Source organism: Moschus berezovskii, chromosome 9 (assembly GCF_049115385.1).
Source record: "Moschus berezovskii isolate FMDL1 chromosome 9, NW_MosBer_1.0, whole genome shotgun sequence".
NCBI classification, from domain to species: Eukaryota; Metazoa; Chordata; class Mammalia; order Artiodactyla; family Moschidae; genus Moschus; species Moschus berezovskii.
This window is the reverse complement of record NC_142468.1, coordinates 101,203,316-101,218,889: the sequence shown is the minus strand read 5'-3', so window position 1 is coordinate 101,218,889 and position 15,574 is coordinate 101,203,316. Positions and strand designations below refer to the sequence as shown.

Here is a 15,574-nt window from a genome sequence, read left to right as displayed (position 1 = left end):
GAACACTTGGGTGTGTGTGTTTGCACGTACGTGTGTTTGCACGTGAGTCTACATATAAGCGTGTGCACACGCATGGGGTTTTTATCTCCAGTTTGATCATCACTGAAGATGAAACGTTCTTGAGTCTGTATGATGCTTATTAATTGCTTCCATTGCTCCTGGGGTTGAGATCTCCAGAGACAGGCTTCAGAGTCTGGAAGGAATAAATAATGAGAAGCAGAGAGATTTGTGGTATATTCTACTCTCTGAGTAAAACCTGAAAGGAATCTTTGTGAAGAAAGGTACCTGAAGATGTTTTACAAAGGAGTTGACACCTTGGACTCCTGGGAAGCATGAGGATAAATGTATATGGGCATATGGAACAGTCACTTATTTCCTATGTCTTGATGTCCATTTTATTTTGTATATTAACATGAGAAAGCATAAATTTTCATGATTGCTTTCATTTACAAATACTGTTCCTATTACAAAAATCTTAATAGACGTGGAATTAACAATTTTTTTGTCAAATTGTCATTTTGTGTTTTACAAGTTGTCTTCAAAAGAACTGTATTTTTAGCAGACAGGAAAATGGAAACTTTTTTCTTGAAGACTTGGGCAATAATGTAGATGAGTCTCTTGTCTTCTGTTCTCTTTCACACGGATGACAACATAGCAAATCAACACCCATTTTGTGTGGCTTGTGAGAGAAGAAAACTTTGTAAGTAGAAGCTAATTTACTTAATGAAATATGGAGATTCAAAAGAGTCAAAAGAAAATGGGACTGGGGAATCAAGTAGGATTCTTTACAGTCTAAGCCACCAGGAAAGCCCTCTGAGACATACCCAAAGGCAAAAACAGGAGTGTCTGTTCAGTGTGTTGGTCTATGGGAACTGAAGGGCTCTTAGCATGTGTCTATTGTGCTGAGGGTGGCTGTTTGCTCCGAGGCATCCCAGGTGAAGGACAATCAGAAGACAGCTAAAGAATATTACTGTGGAAAATGAAAAGTAAGATCTCTCTTTTCTGTCTTCCTCCTGTGCTCCTTGAGCAATATTTAATTACCTCTGCTTATTTTAAAGACCAGGAGATTAGGTTTCTACCACTGCCCATCTCTTGAAACCAACCCTGGTATCTTTTTGCACATTTATTACCCATGGTCAGGTTCTTCACCCGTTCTCCTTGAGTTATCAAAACAGCTTTCTAATAATTTCTTGTTGATTTCATCAGCCTGTAATTGTCTGGTGAATTGTCTTGTGAATGCAACTTCCATAAACTCTTGATCACTTTACTGTTCTACTAGAGCAGCTCCAGATTTCCACTGACTAGCAAATTAAGCCCAAACGAGTCAGACTGGCAGTGAGTCCTCTGCTTTGAGGCCCTATCTTTGTACCTAATATCTGACTATATCTTTACAGATATTCTAACTTCCACTCTTGGATTGTTCTGTGAACATAATTTCTTGTATTCAAATCTTTTCATATTATATGCTATTGATATTCTGCCTCCATCACTGATCATGGAAATGTGTGTTTTTCCAAGGTCCATCACCCTCTCAAAAGACTTTCTTTCTTTCTTTCTTTTCAACTGAATATAATCGTCATGTCTCACATGATTCAGAAACCAGTACTCGAGAAAATAAGCACCACACTCGGGGAGTTGGAGAACTCACATTTATTATGCCGGTGGGCCCAGAGAAGTTAACACTTCAGGCTCTGAGCCCCAAACAAAGGGGTTGCAGAATTTTTATACACGGACAGGCCTGATTAAGTTGATTTGCAGGCTTGTGGGGGCTGGGCGATTGCAAAAAACAGTACAGGGGTGAATGAGATAAGAGCCAGTTCCTAGTATTGTGAGTCCCCACTTTCTGAGACCTAAGTGATCCAGACTTTGCAAGGAGCAAGCTGAGTTACAGAGGCAGAAGAAGCAGGAGGTTATGTAAAATTTTAACTTCATTCCCTCTCTTGATGCTTCTATCACTCATTGCAGAAAGCATCATCTCATGTTTTGGTAGGACATTCAGAGCTCCCAGTCATTTAGGGGGCTATATTGAGCTCTTAGCATTTGTAACTTTATGCATTCAATTTGAGGGGTTATGAACTGGGTAATATCATTGAGAATACAAGGGCCAAACCAGAGTGCCACAAACAGCATGAAAAGAGGACCTGTTAAAGGGAGAAGCCACGATGCCCAGCTCCAAATATTGTTCCAATTACCCCAGGAATTAGCTCGTTTCTCTCTCCTGTTTGTGATTTGTTCCCTTAGCTGTTGGGCGATGTCCCTATTTCTGATTGGTTTTCATAAAAGCAGCATTCTTCATTCAAAAAGAGGAATAGTCCTCCCTTTTCAACTGTCAGTAGGTCTAGCCCTCTCCTATCCTGTAAAACCACCTCAGCCAAGGAGTCTAGTTGGTCCTGTAATGAAGAGCACAGCAATAATACCAATTAGGGATAGAGGCTAGGGTTGACAATGAAAATCCATTGATATTTTGCTAGCTGGATCCTCAAGCTTCTTTCCTGCATTGACCCGCCAGCTGCTGGAGTGTGGCTGGAGCAAGGCTGAAGAATGCTCAAGCTCCTGCCGTGCATTGACTCGTCAGATTCCGGAGTGACCAGAGCAGGGCTCAGTGTCCTTCGTGGGTGAGGGCCGTTGTCTTTGGAACCGGACCTTGAGGCGGTTTTTGGGGTGCTGAATGCTTTCCAGGTGTCCTCATCACAGGAAGTAGTTGCCTTCTTGACTCTGGTGTGGTGGATCCAAGGGATGACACCTATAACTTTAACAGCAGTAGTGGTTGCCAGGAGAACCGTGTGAGGGCCTTTTCAAACTGGCTGAATTGTTTTTTTTTTTTTTTTTGTCCTAATCTTTAACCCATACCTCATATCCTGGCTGATAGAATGAACCCAATTGCCCAAAGGAATGGGTGTCCTTTCTAAGGTTTCTCCGGCGATATGGAGAAGACTTTTCCAGGGCCTGGAGGTATCAGGACACCTCAGTTCAGCTAGTTGCTGATGGTCTTCCTTGAGTTGTTTATTACTGGGGGTGGTCTCCCATTTAAGATCTCAAAAGGAGAATAGCATGAGGACCTAGGGGTGCATTTACGGAGGGAGATGAGAGTGCACAGAATGATAAGGCAGCTTGTTCTAGCCTTGTCTTGGTGTTGGCCGGGGGATATTCTTGTTGCACTACTACTTGGAAAAACAAACTTAACAAGAAAGTTAAAGATATATGACCCAAAGATTAACAGATGTAGGAAAGCTGCTGAGGGGCTAGCCAGGAGAACCAGGTCCAGACACTGATTCATGAAATTAGTGTTTCTCTAGGTATGAGAAGATGCAAGAATTTGTACTCATAAAAATCTTTACCTGAAAACACCTGATAATCTGAAAGCTTGTTTTTTTATTTTACCCCCAGAGCACAGAATGCCTTATTTTTGCATCTCCACCCTGAACTGTCAAGGTGGTGCTGAAGGTCAGCATCTTGTAATGGTCATGATTTAATCTTTGTGGAGGCAACTGGCAAGGGCCAACTTTCAGTCAGCAGGACCCCTTCATAGCCACATATTTGACCAGGTTTTGGGGGCATTTCATGGTCATTGTGTCCTGCAGTGCTGGGAAGGCTCATTCCCAGGTCGAGCAAAGATTCCATTGACAGCCCACTCAGTGTGTTGTCACTAGACCAGGCCTTGTAAGTGGCAAAAGCCTGTGGACCATACCTGTCTTACTAGCCTGTTGGTCCAGGAAAATATTTCCTCTTGTTTCTTCTCATATCTAGAGCTACATTGTTACAATATTGATCTCATATGGAACTGCATATCAGCATTTTATCACAGGCTCAGTCACACATTTGGTAACAAGAAATAATCTTCTGAAGCAAGCTACATAGACAATAATATAGCTACCAGTTATTAGTAAAGTCACAAGCAAGAATTTAAGTCAAGAACTTTCATTGTGTATAGCCTCATATACCCCAGGTCATCTGACTCAGTTAAATGATTATATCCGAATGTTAATCTCCTGGTTGTACATCATGAAGCATCTGACCTTTATCTAAAGATTGGTTACCGAGATAAGCTTTAGAAACAACCTTAGAGTCCTTAATTAAGCTTTTAAGCAATATAACATAACAAGGAACTATCTCAGAAGTGTCTTAGTCAGCACAGACCTTAATTAACAAAACTGAAATGTAATTTTTTCTTTTTTTTGGAGAACTCATTGTGAGGGCATTAACACTGTAGTCAGGAAAGGCTTTAACCCATCAGATAAAAATAAGGTCTGTCAGGGAGCTGGGAAAAGCCACATGGCTGCGTAGGATTCCCATAGCCCTGGTTGTTTGACTTTTAGCTGTTGTTTAACCATTTTTAATTTCCTGATTTAGGAGCAGACTATTGCCATGTTTTAAGGACATCAAGATAGCAAAATCTAACAGTGAGGGTTTTTTTTTTTTTTTTTCTGTAGAAGCAGAATGAGCTTTGTCTACAAGTAGCATAATCTTAAATATGTTTATTTACTTTACCAAAGTAAGAAAAAGATTTTGAAAACAAATGTAAATCACTTAAAAGCAAAGAAATTCATAACCTGTAAAGGAGCATTCTAAGAAAACTTTGTTCTCTAAACAGAGAGAAGACCAAATTCCAGTCTGGTACCAGCTTATTGTTAATAACAAAATTTATTTATCTGCTTAATCTTAGAAAGTCTTTCCCATAAATTTTGAAGAACAAGCAGTATTCTTCTAAAAGCATGAGAGTAAAACCATAGAAGGAATGTTTAAAATCTGACTCTATTGCAATTGACAAAGAAACCTGGTTGTAACACTTTAATATGATAACTAGAATTATAATTGACCATATTTATCAGGGCATATCAAATCTAGGTGAATTTCACATAATTTTAGGATATCTTATTAGCAACATCAACCATACAGTATAACCTAAAAAGCTTTATCACCCCTTCAGCAGTACTTCTCATGCAATCGGACATGTCCAGTGAACCCAGGTTGCTTAATAGCTCTCTGGGATGTCTCAGGGGCCCTCTGAAGCACCCCAAAGTTAGCTGGAAGTCAAGTTATTTAGGAAGCTTTGCCGATAAATGTCAAAAGGGTTTATAACACTCAGTCAGGTATGATCATATAAGTCACTGTGAAATAATAGTTATTTACTTATCCAAAAGTAACAAAAGATTTCAAAGGTAAATATAGAACAGATCAATTAAGAGATAAAGAAACTTGAATCTACTATTAAATCAGTTTAACATCTGAAGAAAGTTTGTCCCCTTAACAGAGAGAAAGGCCGAATTCAAATTTTGTACCACCTTACTTTAAACTCATTTAGGTAAACTTAATGAAATTTATTTTAAAGTTAGTCCTAACCACGCACAAAACTTTTTTTCAGGGTCCACTTTCCACAAACTTTTTAATCACTTTCTGTAACAGCCACCTGTTAAGTCAGACCTACTTTCTCTTCCCTTTATAAAATATAATTTTATTTTTTATGCTGTCTTTATTAAAAACATATATCCTACTTTCCTTATTATATTAGCAAACAAATGTTAATACTAGATATTTAATATTGAATACTTCCCAGTTCATGTGAATCTGAAATTTATTTAGGTTAATTTTTCTTATATTTAGAATTGTTTGATTTGTAAGTGCTTACTTTTCTTTAGGCCAATTAAATCAGAACTCACTTACAACTTCAACAATACTCTCAGAAAAAAATACACTGAGATATACATAAATTCAGACAGACAGAGATCTTATTGTTTTCTGTTTGAGATTTAAAATATTTCTTTGACCGCTTTTTTTTCTTTGCTTGAAGTTCTAATTTGTCCAAGGCTGAAGTCTCAGGCAAAGTTGGCTGTGTATTTCAAGGACATGGAAAGTGTTAACTTCAGGCTTTTTCCTAGGCAGGCCTTTTAACAAGCTAGTTGTTTTTAATTGCATATGCAAAAAGAATTGGTTTTGCAGTTTCCAAAAAGAAAAATTTCTCTCACTCTGTTCAATCAGCAATCACGCACTCACAATCATTGAGCGGTTGTCACAATGCCTCCCTTCTCCTGAGTCCCCAGGTTTCCTTAACTGTTGCTCCCTTCCTGGGAGCTCCAACGAGGTGATCAGTATCCTCTTTTACCCGTTGGGGTAGGACCAAGGAGGTGATCAGTCTCCTCTTTTACCCATTGGGGTAGGATCCCAGTTCATGGGGACATTACCGGGGCCTTACTTGATCCTGTGGCCATTCCTGGTGAGCTGGTCCGTCCCTCCAATGAGTCCAGTCAGGGCTTGGCCATCCGGAGAGTCGGAACACCGGTCCGAAAGAGAACCTGGAATACTGTCAGGTGGCATGCCTCCTTGTTAGTCTCGGGGTTCCTTTGCTCCAGCCCAGTGGAACCACCAGTCCTGTGGCTCAAGGGGCCCTTGTGGTTGGAATCTTGCTGAGGCCTCCAGAAATGGTGCAGAAACCAGTACTCGAGAAACCAAGCACCATATTCGGAGAGTTGGAGAACTCAGGTTTATTATGGCGGTGGGCCCAGAGGAGTTAACACGCCAAGCTCTGAGCTCCAAAAATGGGGTTTCAGAGCTTTTATACATGAACAGGCATGATTAAGAGGGTTTGTGGGTTTGAGGGGGCTGGGCGATTGCAAAAAGCAGGACCAGGGTGAGTGAGATAAGCTCCAGTTCCTAGTATTGTGAGTCTCCACTTTCTGAGACCTACATGATCCAGAGTTTGCAAGGAGGAAGCTGAGTTACAGATGCAGAAGGAATAGGAGGTTATGTAAAATTTCAACTTTTCCTCTTCAACAGAACCACGAAAATTTTCTTATGTCCCATTACACTGTTAACTATGTCAGCAGCAGCACTACAACATAGGTGGAGGGCTGCTAACATCCAGTCCATATTCCATATTAGCTCCCCATGAAGTTGCCACAAATAAACACACAGTCTAAGCAAAAACAGTTTCCTTGCAAATGAGATTCCAAGGTAAATACCCTTGTCATTGTAGTGCTTGCATGCTCAGTTGTGTGCGACTCTTTGTGACCTCATGGATTATAGCCTGCCAGGCTCCTCTGACCATAGGATTTTTCAGGCAAGAATACTGGAATAGGTTGCCATTTCCTCCTTCAGGGGATCTTCCCGACCCAGGGATTGGATGCGCGTCTCCTGCGTCTTCTGCGTTGACAGGAGGATTCTTTACCCACTGAGCCACCTGGAAATTCCCTTAGATCTCTTCTAATCAGATTCAAACTCCCTCTGTATAGAAATTCTAGAGCCCCTAATGTATTGTTTGAAGTTGTTTTGAGCAAAAGATGTCTGACATAGCTTCCGAAGAGTAGGGACTCTGCTTTTTTGTTCATTCTTTCCCTATTTCCTAAAACAGTGTCTGGCAATAGTATGTGCAAAATAAATATTTGTTGAATAAACAAGGAAGGAAGGAGAAAAAGAGGAAAGAAAAACTCACTTTTCCAGAGGGAAAATAGCAATATAAAAAACCCCATATGTTTATGGAAAAGAAACATTTCTCTTCACCAAAAATTGGAAAAAATATAGATATTTCTGTGATTCTCATCGTCTCTTGTCACTTCCACAGGTCCGACGAATGAGGACCTTGGAGACTAATACCTCTGGGTCTGTGAGTGAGTTCATTCTCCTGGGCTTCCCCTGCCTCAGAGACATCCAGATCCTCCTCTTTGTGCTCTTCCCCATCATCTATTTTCTGATCCTCCTGGGGAACGCAGCCATCATCTGTGCTGTGTGGTCAAGCCGGAAGCTCCATACACCCATGTACATCCTCCTGGCTAACTTCTCCTTCCTGGAGATCTGCCATGTCAGTTCTGATGTGCCCAAAATGTTGGCCAACATCATCTCCCAGACCAAGAGCATCTCCTACGCTGGCTGCCTGCTCCAGTTCTACTTCTTCTTCTCCACTCCATGTGTGCGGCCGAGTGTTTATTTCTGTCAGTGATGTCTTTTGATCGATTTCTTGCCATCTGTAGACCTTTGCATTATCCTATCACTATGACCCACCGCTTGTGTGTGTTTTTAGTGGTCTTCTTCTGGGCAGGTGGCTTTCTCTGGTTATTGACCCCTTTGATTCTAATATCTCAAATGCCCTTCTGTGGTCCAAACACTGTTGACCATTTTCTCTGTGATCTGGCACCTTTGCTGGCACTGTCCTGTGCTCCAGTATCTGGAATTAGGCTGATTTGTGGTATCATGAGCTCTCTAATCATCCTGCTCACCTTCCAGTACATTCTTGGCACTTACTTTTGTGTCCTTAGTGTGGTGCTACAGATGTCCTCAGGCTCAGGAAGGCAGAAGGCTTTCTCTACTTGTGCCTCCCACCTTGCTGTGGTATCCCTCTTCTATGGCTCAGTCATGGTGATGTATGTTAGCCCAGGTTCTGGCGAATATCCAGGGATACAGAAATTTGTGACCTTGTTCTATGCTTTGGCAACCCCTTTCTTTAATCCCCTGATCTACAGCTTCTGGAACAAAGATATGGAAGAAGCACTAAAAAATCTTTTGAGTGTTTTACTGAAGGAAATCTTTAAAGGCTCCAAAAGTTGAATTTAACATAATGCATAATTCATGTTTAGGAGGATGCAAGATCATGAGATGAATGAGATTATGTTTTTTTCCTTTCATTTTATTTCCATACATTGGGAAGATGGCTTTGAAAAGTCCATTAGACCCATGATTTAACTCCTAGGAAGTTATTATTCATGGTCCAGATATGTTTGTACCTTAGATTTAGTTGTTTTGAACAGTTTAATAAGATTTTCACATAGTTCTCTTTTGGTATACATTACATTTTGCTGACTTATCTCAACATCCTCAAATTCTGCCTTCATCAAAGCCAGTTCGATTTTTTAGGGCATAGCAAATGCTAAAGTATTGCAATCATATGAATATTTAGCTAGTAATCCTTCAGATAACCAGATTACCAGATTTTTAAACAAAATGCTCAATATCAGAGAAAATTTAGCAGAATTTCTTTTGTGTATCCCATTATTTTAAGTATTGTTTTGGGCACCAACAAGGGTCCTTAGTAAGATTATGTTGTCTTGATCGACTCTCCACATTTTGCCAATACTGTCACTTTAGGAGGCAGGTCCTTGTCTTCCATATGCAGATACGTGAAGATCAGTTCATATTCAGTGTAAGCCAGAGGTGTAGACTTTGTCAGATCACTACAAACCAGCGCACAGTGCACTTATTATTTTTTTTAATTTATTTTAATTGGAGGTTAATTCCAATATTGTGGTGGTTTTTGCCATACATTCATGAGAATCAGACATGGGTGTACATGTGTTCCCCATCCTGAACCCCCTCCCACCTCCCTCCCCATCCCATCCCTCAGGGCCATTCCAGTGTACCAGCCCTGAGCACCCTGTCCCATGCATCGAACCTGGACTAGAGATCTATTTCACATATGATAATACCCATGTTTCATGCTATTCTCTCAAATCCTCCCACCATCGCCTTCTCCCACAGAGTCTAAAAGTCTTCTTTACATCTCTTTTGCTGTCTTGCATATAGGGTTATCATAACCATCTTTCTAAATTCCATAAATATGTGGTGATAGACTTTATTGGTGTTTTTTTTTTCCTGACTTACTTCACTCTGTATAATAGGCTCCAGTTTCATTGACCTCATTAGAACTGATTCAAATGCATTCTTTTTAATAGCTGAGTAATATTCCATTATGTATATATATCCATTTGTCTGCTGATGGACGTCTAGGTTGGATATTGTAAACAGTTCTGTGATAAACATTGGGGTACACGAGTCTTTTTCAATTCTGGGTTCCTCAGTGTGTATGCCCAGCAGTGGGATTGCTGGGTTGTATGGGAGTTCTATTTCCAGTTTTTTAAGGAATCTCCACACTGTGCTCCATAGTGGCTGTACGAGTTTGCATTCCCACCAACGGTGTAAGAGGGTTCCTTTTTCTCTGCACCCTCTCCACCATTTATTGTTTGTAGACTTTTTGATAGCAGCCATTCTGACCAGCATGAGATGGTACCTCATGGTGGTTTTGATTTGCATTTCTCTGATAATGAGTGATGGTGAGCATCTTTTCATGTATTTGTTAGCCATCTGTATGTCTTCTTTGGAGAAATGTCTGTTTCGTTCTTTGGCCCACTTTTTGATTGGGTCGCTTATTTTTCTGGAATTGAGCTGTGGGAGTTGCTTGTATGTTTTTGAGATTAATTCTTTGTCCGTTGCTTCGTTTGCTATTATTTTCTCCCATTCTGAAGGCTGTCTTTTCACCTTGCTTATAGCTTCTTTCATTGTGCAAAAGCTTTTAAGTCTAATTAGGTCCTATTTGTTTATTTTTGCTTTTATTTCCATTACTCTGGGAGGTGGATCATTGAGGATCCTGCTATGATTTACGTAGAGAGTGTTTTGCCTATGTTTTCCTCTAGAGTTTTATGGTTTCTGGTCTTACATTTGGATCTTTAAATCCATTTTGAGTTTATTTTTGTGTATGGTGTTAGAAAGTGTTCTAGTTTCATTCTTATATAAGTGGTTGACCAGTTTTCCCAGCAGCACTTGGTAAAGAGATCGTCTTTTCTCCTTTGGATATTCTTGCCTCCTTTGTCAAAGAAAAGGTGTCCGTAGGTGTGTGGATTTATCTCCGGGCTTTCTATTTGGTTCCATTGATCTATATTTCTGTCTTTGCTGTGCACTTATTTTCATGTAGTTCTCTACAAACTTCTCTGAGTCCCTCAGAGGTATTTTCTACTAATTTCTTGTTTTCTAAAATAGGAACTTAATTTACAATATTGCACTTCATGAGGAAACCTTAGGCTAAAATTTTGTTATGGAATAGCTTCAGCACTAACTTTGATTTCAAACTTAATCAAACATCAGAAAACTCCTGCTGGATATTTTTGCATGAAGATGCATTTCAAGTTAGATGTCTAATCCTAAAGTTTTAATCTTTTAGATTAGCTCTAGTCATACTTACTTGTCACCGACTCGATGGACATGAGTTTGAGTGAACTCCGGGAGTTGGTGATGGACAGGGAGGCCTGGCGTGCTGTGATTCATGGGGTCGCAGAGAGTCGGACACGACTGAGCGACTGAACCGAACTGAACTGAACTGAATACTATTTGTCAATGGCTCCACTGAGCTATGCTGCTGCTAAGTCACTTCAGTCGTGTCCGACTCTGTGCGACCCCATAGATGGCAGCCCACCAGGCTCCCCCATTCCTGGGATTCTCCAGGCAAGAACACTGGAGTGGGTTGCCATTTCCTTCACCAATGCATGAAAGTGAAAAATGAAAGTGAAGTCGCTTAGTTGTGTCCGACTCGTAGCGACCCCATGGACTGCAGCCCACCAGGCTGCTCCATCCATGGGGTTTTCCAGGCAAGAGTACTGGAGTGGGCTGCCATTGCCACTGAGCTATAGCTTGAACTGAAAGTCTTAACATTTACTTTTTTGAAATTGAAGTATAATTTTGTTACAATGTTGTGTTAGTTTCTGCTGTATAGGGAAGTGCATCAGCTATATGTATACATATGTCCCCTTCTTGGATCTCACAAAATGAAATAGTGTGGTGTTTACCAAGAATAAGTGTAGACCAGTAGAATATAATATATGACTTAAATATGTCTGATTATTAAAGAGATTTTAATATAAAATATAAATGTTTTTAATTTTGGTGAGAAAGTTCTGAAAAAAATGTTAACAATCAACAAGGAATCTAGTTCTAATTTTCTGTGACTGTTGTTTTTCAAAAGGCACCTCTAATTTAACCATCTTAACCCAGGGAATATATAAATACAGTCAGCCCTCTGTATTTGTAGTTTCTGAATCTGTGGATTCAAGGAACTAAGGATCAAAAATACTAAAAAAAAAAAAAAATGCCAGAAATTTCCAAAAAGAAAAACTTGAATTTGTTGTGCACAAGCAACTCTTTTCATGACATATACATTGTGTTTATAACTACTTACATAACGTTTACATTGTATTAGGTATTATAAATAACCTAGAGATGCATTGGAAAAGGAAATGGCAACCCACTCCAGTGTTCTTGCCTGGAGAATCTCAGGGACAGGGGAGCCTGGTGGGCTTCCGACTACGGGGTCACACAGAGTCGGACACGACTGAAGTGACTTAGCAGCAGCGCAGAGATGGGTTAAAGTACACAGGATGTGCTTAGGTTACATGCAAATACGATGCCATTTTATGTAAGGAAATTGAGCATTCTCAGGTTTTAATATCTGTTTAGGTTCCTGATATTCTTTCTCTTTCGTGATTTTCTCGCAAATACAAATAAGAGTAAAGACATCACCTTGGGAGAGGATGAGTGAGTGGAGTACTTTGAGAATGCAGGAAAATATATCCTTGTAACATAAATAATCTTTCCTGTTATTAAGAAGAAGGTAGAATTGACAAGCTTGACAACTTACCTCAAAAAAAGAGCGAACAATTTCTGGCCACTGCCCTATTTAATAAGTAGAAATCTTGCCCATGATTTTTACATTATACGTCTCATATTTAAACTGTTCTCTTACACGAAAGTTGGGCTTTTCTGCTGGCTCAGCAGTAAAGAATCTGCCTGCAACGCAGAAGACACAAGAAACGCGGGTTCAGTCCCTGATTTGGGAAGATTCCCTGCAGTAGGACATGACAACCAACTTCAGTATTCATGCTGAGAGAAGCCCATGTACAGAGAAGCCTGGCAGGTTACGGTCCATGGGGCCATAAAGACTCGGACACAACTGAAGTGACTGAGCACGGCACATACACAAAAGTTAGATTTAATTAGCAGTATCCGAATTTTCAGTGAAGGTGATGCTTCCATGGGAAAACCTGGAATTAAAATGTAAAGATTTATGTACGTATTTATATATACCAGAGGAATCTGCTTTGTTGTGTCATGACAGAATAAGACCAACCTATATAAGAATTACGTACATTAAACAGAATTTCTCATACTGTCAAGACCATGACTAGTTTCACTAAATAAAATATAGAAATATACACTTAAAAATGGATGAATAAATATCCAAGTGGAGATTTATAAGTAGACAATTTTATATGCAAGTCCAGAAGTATGAGTTGAAGTTGCAAGTGGAGGTAAAAACCTAAGAAGTATCAACATAATGAAATGGCAACATAATCAACATGAATGGCATTTTAAGCTGTTAGATTCTTTGAGATCTGTCTGAACCAGTGCTGAGACACAAGGTGAACCACAAACAACACATATGTAGTTTTTAATATTTATTAGCCACATAAACAATGATTGAAAGAAATAGGTGAAATTAATTTTGATAATATATTTTAACTCAGTTTATCCCAAAGAGTATCATTTAAATTTATAATCAATTTAAACATTGTTAATGAAACATTTACATTCTTTTATTATACTAAGTCTTCAAAATTGGTGTGTGATTTTACAATTATTACATTCTGCATTAGGATTAGTTACATTTCAAGTGGTCAATAGCCACATGTGGGTTATGGCTGTTGTACTTGACAGTGTATGTATACATAGAGAAAACTGAGGTCTAATTAAGGAGCCCAAAAGTTGTTGAGGTTAAACAAGTAAGTGAATTGTCATTTTTCAGAATACAGTTTCTTTGCTTAGAAGGAATAATTGTCCTCTTATTTCACTGGTTTTCCTATTTTAAATCCCAATTTTGGTGGCAAAACCCCCCACTGAGTCCACTGTATTCTGGAAGGAGTTCTCTCACACATCCGTGTACCACCTCCTTGGAGAACGTCTTTCCTGAAGAACTGTGTCTTCAGCTTCATTGCCCTAATTTGTTCCAAACTGACAGAAGACCCTGCAAGAGCTGCATGGAAGTCCTCCCTCAGACATCGCTTTTTAGGTGAAAATCGCTTTTTAGGTGAAAATCGCTTTTAGGTGAAAGTCAGTAATTTGTGGACAATACTCAGGTACAATCCAATTTACTGTTCTTGCTGTTCAGTCTCTCAGTCATGTCCGACTCTTTGCGACCCCATAGACTACAGCATGCCAGTCTTCCCTGTCCACCACCAACTCCCAGAGCTTGCTCAGTCATGTCCATTGAGTCAGTGATGCCATCCAACCATCTCATCCTTTGTCACCCCCTTTTCCTGCCTTCAATCTTTCCCAGCATCGGGGGCTTTCCCAATAAGTTGGCTCTTCGCATCAGGTGGCCAAAGTATTGGAGTTTCAGCTTCAGCTTCAGTCCTTCCAATGAATATTCCAATTTATATACTCTTTCAAAACCAATATTTTATGTGTAAATGCACCGAAAATATCTGGATATATACCCACCAAACTAAACACATCCTGTGGAGAGAAGTAGGTGTGTAGAGGTGTGGAACTGTGAGGATTTTCATTATTTTGTTCTGTTTTTCTTTTTATGATGAAAAATGTTGACTATAAAATATATCATTTGTATAAGTTTTATTTTGTGTATGTAAGTTTTTGAAATGTAGAGAAAATGAAATATAATTCATTCCAATGTAGCTAAATAAGCCCTGGTTATTGAAAAATTTATGTATCTAACATTTAGGGCAAAACCAAATATATTTAATTTCATATTGAATATCTTTTTCAGACATCATGAAAACCTAGATGTAAGGGAAGATCTTAACTATTTAGTTGATTGTGGCCCACTAACCTTCAGGCTAAAACTTTTTGACTCAAAGTGAAAGAGTAAATGAAGAATCTGCTTTATCCCTTCCTTGCCAGTTTTAAGAAAGGCTTGGGGGCAGCCTTAAATCTCACTGCAGTTAATAGAGACTTTCTCAGATGATGGACAGTTTCCTCCCCTTTAGTTGAACTTCCGTCTCTCAGAACTCCAGAGTGTAGTAATAACTTATAAACTTCATATTAAGTTCTAACAGCACTCATTGTGAGATAGACAAGCCCTCAACTACTCACAGTGAAGTTTCTTTCCTCTTACTCATCCTGCTGTGACTTCCATGCTGTTACATCGGTGGATTATTTAGCTAAATCCTAAGTTACGGAACTTCTAAAGAGAACATAACCCAGGCATATCATAGGGGAGTTGAAATGAATGTGTAGTTATAGTTGGTATTTTTCTTTTGCTTTTGTTGCCTAGTATCTCAGTAGAGACTTGGAGCTCTTTGTATCTTTGTATAACTGGAGTTTTTATTTCTAGGTATTAACTCTCCCAGCCTCTGAGGCAGCTATAGAAGAGAGATGTACTCTTGGTTGCACCAAGCAGGTACAACTACATCAGATTTTGGGTCAAAATAGTGACGCAGGAAGGAGAAATGGGATGGTAGGGGATAACAATATTGAAATATTGGGGAAAAAAATAGCACTGAAGCAGTTAGCACACTTATTGCAGGAAAGACAAATTCCTAGTGCAGAATTGGCAGGATTTTAGTGTACTCCAGGAGGATTCTTTAGCATCTGAGGCAGATTCAGTATAGGCAACACTGTGCCATCTGGCGGCTCATGGCAGTAGGCATGGCTGTAGGGATAGCGATTTCTCCTCAGACCAGTTCCACAGGATGGTTTGCACATTCATCTTTGATTCTGCGCTTCATCTGTGAGTCTTTCACTTTCACTGATTCTGTGACATTCCTTATATCCCATCAATAAATCTTCCCCATTGTCATGCTTAATC

General features: G+C 39.6%; 3 pseudogenes; 2 read left to right on the top strand and 1 right to left on the bottom strand.

Annotated features, from left to right (window-relative positions):
- LOC129542139 (olfactory receptor 11G2-like) overlaps window positions 1-6,544 on the bottom strand; it is a 40,844-nt pseudogene extending 34,300 nt beyond the window's left edge.
- LOC148776704 (GTP-binding protein 10 pseudogene) overlaps window positions 1-15,574 on the top strand; it is a 68,212-nt pseudogene that overhangs the window by 38,199 nt on the left and 14,439 nt on the right.
- Window positions 7,565-8,536, top strand: LOC129542137 (olfactory receptor 11G2-like; annotated as a pseudogene).